Here is a 3,426-nt window from a genome sequence, read left to right as displayed (position 1 = left end):
CGGCTGGGCTGGGCTGGGCTGGGCTTGACCGGGCTGGACTGGACTGGCCTGGGCTGGACCGGGCTGAGCTGAGCTGAGCTGAGCTGAGCTGAGCTGGACTGGACTGGACTGAGCTGGGCTGGGCCCGACCGTGTCGGGCTGGGCTGAGCTGCGCTGTGCTGGGCCGGACTGGGCTGTGCCGGGCTGTGCTGGGCCGGACTGGGCTGTGATGAGCCTAACTGAACCTAACTGGGCTGTTCCGGGCCGGACTGGGTTGCTCTGGGCTGCACTGGGCCGGACGGGGCTGCGCTGGTCGGGTACCGGTGGTCGCAGCCACGTCGGCGGGGCCGGGCCGTGTCCGGCGCCGGTTTCAGCACCTCGGACAGAGCCCACGGGGCGGCCAGACTGGGACTAAACTGGGACTGGGACTGGAACCCGGACTGGACTCTGACTAGACTGGGAGTAAGACTGGGCTGGGACAGGGACTGGACTGGGCTGGGACAGGGACTGGACTAAACTGGACTGTCTGGGACTGGGACTGGACTAGGAGTGGGACCAGCACCAGGACTAACATCATGGTAGAGAATGTGATTGGACAGAGATTGGGACTGGGACCGGCACTAGGACCTGAACTGGACTGGACTGGTAGAACTGCGAGTGGAATTTGAAATGGGACTGGGAACTGGGACTGGGACTGGGCAGCGACTGAGACAGGAGCTGGAACTGGGATTGGGACAAGGACAGGGAATGGAACTGAAACTTGGCCTTGGACTGGACAGGAACTGGATCTGCAACTGGGACCAGCATCAGGACCAGATTCATGACTAGGATTGGGATTGGATTGAGACCGAGACAGAACTGAGATTGGGATGGAGACTGGGATTGGGATGGAATTGGTTCTGCAACTGGGACTAAGACAGGAACTAGAACTCAACTGGGACTGGAACTGGAACTGGGACATGGACTGGAACTGGGATTTGGACTGGCACTCAACTGGGACTGGAGCTGGAAAGGGACAAGGAGTGGGACCAGACTAGGACCAGGTCTGGGACAAATATTGTGACTAGGACCAGGATTAGACTGAGACTGGAACTAGGAATGGACTGGCATTGGGACCAGGACCAGGACCAGGACTGGGACTGGGACTGTACTGAGACTAGAGCAGACTGGATGGGGTCTGGAACTGGAAAAAAAACCCAGAAACAGCATCATGACTGGGACCAGGATTGGAAAGTGATAGGGAATGGGACTGGGGCTGGGACCAACAGCAGGACCAGTATCATGAATTAGATCAGGATTGGATTAGGACTGGGCGGGGACTGGGACTAGGACTGGACTGGTACTGCGGTGGAGGATGGATCTGGGACTAGGACTGGGATGGAACTGGGACTAGGACTGTAGCTGGGACTGCGACCAGCATCATGACTAGGATCAGGATTGGTCTGCGACTGTGACTGGGACAGGGACCAACACCAGAACCAGCATCATGACTGGGACAGGGATGGGACTGAGACTGCGATCTGGACTTGACTCTGACCTGGACTGCCTCTGAACTGGACTGGACTGGGACTGGGACTAGGACTAGGATAGGAAGTGGAACAAGTACCGGGACAGGGTCTGGGGCTGAAACTGGAACTGGGACCAGCATCAGGACCAGTATCATGAATTGGACCAGGATTAGACTGGGCCTAGGACTGGGACTGGGACCAGGACTGAGGCTTGGGCCCATCACTGGGCCATACTGGGACCTGGGGAAACACTGGAGCTGGGTGAGGCTGGACCAGGACTGGGACTGTAACTAGGACCAGCACTAGGATTAGCATCATGACTGGGACAGGGATTGGACTGAGGCTGGAACTGGGTCCAGCACTGGTACTGGGACCAGACCTGTCAGGGACTGACACTGGGACTGGAACTGAGACTGGGACCATCATCAGCACCAGGACCAGTATCATGAATTGGACCAGGATTAGACTGGGCCTAGGAGTGGGACTGGGACCAGGATTGAGGCTTGGACTAGAGTGCGTCTGGGACTGGGACCAACACCCGTGTTGTGACTGGAACTGGAGATTGGGACTGGGACCAGGACTGGGACCTGGGCTGGACTGGGACTGGGAGTGGAACTAGGACCAGCACCAGGACTAGCATCATGACTGGGACAGGGATTGGACTGAGACTGGGACTGGGACCGGACCTAGGACAGACACTGACACTGGGACTGGAACTGAGACTGGGACCAACATCATGACTGGGACTGGGATTGGACTGATATTGGGACTGGGACCCAGATTGGGACCTCGACTGGACTAGACTGGGAATGGGGCAGGGATTAGGACAAAGAGTGGGACTGGGACTGGACTGGATTGGACTCAACAGCCACTACAACTGTAAGTGGAACTGAGACTAGGACTAGCACCAGGACCAGCATCATGATTGGGACAGGGATTGGACTGAGACTAGGACTGGGACCAGCACTAGGATTGGAACTGGGAATGGGACTCAGACTCAGACTTGGACTGGTACAGAGACAGGGATGGAATTGGGACTAGGACTGGGACTGGGCCTGGGACTGGGACGGGAGTTGAGACTGCACTGGACAGGGACTACACTGGGATTGGAACTGGGACTGGAGTGGGACTGGGACTGGGACTGGCACCAGGACCAGCACCATGACTGGGACCAGAACTGGGACCAGGACTGGGACTGGAACTGGGAACTGGACTGGAACCAGAACTAGGACTGAACTGGGACCAGAACTTGGACTGGGACCTAGCACTGGATTCAGGACAAGGACTGGGACTGAGACTGCAGACAGGTCTGGTATTGGGCCTGGACTGGGACCAGCACCCAAAGTGAGACACAGCAGTGGGACTGGAATTGAAACTGGGATTAGAAGTGGAATGGAATTGGAACTGAACTGGAATCGGGACTGGGACTGGGACCCAGCACGAGGATTAGGACCAGAACTGGGACCAGCATCTGAACCCAGCACCAAGACTGGGGACCAGCACTGGGGCCATGACCAGCAGTAGGTCAGGACTGGGATCCAACCCTGGACTGGGACTGGGACCAGCACCAGGACTGGAACCAGGACTGGGATTGGGCCCATCACTGGGCCATACTGGGACCTGGGGAACCACTGGAGCTGGGTGGGGTGCTGGTGGGCGACTGGCGCTGCCGGGGAGGGTGTGGGATGGGCCTGGGGGGTCCCCAGCGGGGAGCTTCCAGCATGGGGTAACCTGCACCCCACGGGCCCACCGAGGCTGGACCCCCCCGGACCCCTGGGTGACCCTGTGCCCACGTGACCCCCGGCAGCTCCGGGGCGGGGTGTGTGTGTGTGTGTGTGTGTGTGTGTGTGTGTGTGTCTGATCCCGGGTCTGCTGGGGGAGGGGTGTCACCGGGGGGGGGCTGGGGGTGACCCGGGGCGATGGGGGGCTGCTGTGATGT

The 3,426-nt window shown here is 59.0% G+C and overlaps 1 pseudogene; it reads left to right on the top strand.

Annotated features, from left to right (window-relative positions):
• The first annotated feature begins 2,296 nt into the window (after window positions 1-2,296).
• The window catches only part of LOC113490638, a 3,296-nt pseudogene continuing 2,166 nt past the window's right edge, over window positions 2,297-3,426 (top strand).

This window comes from Athene cunicularia, unplaced genomic scaffold, assembly GCF_003259725.1.
Source record: "Athene cunicularia isolate RWA unplaced genomic scaffold, athCun1 SCF_199, whole genome shotgun sequence".
NCBI lineage: Eukaryota > Metazoa > Chordata > Aves > Strigiformes > Strigidae > Athene > Athene cunicularia.
The sequence above is the reverse complement of the archived record's forward strand: the minus strand, read 5'-3'. Positions and strand labels throughout refer to the sequence as shown.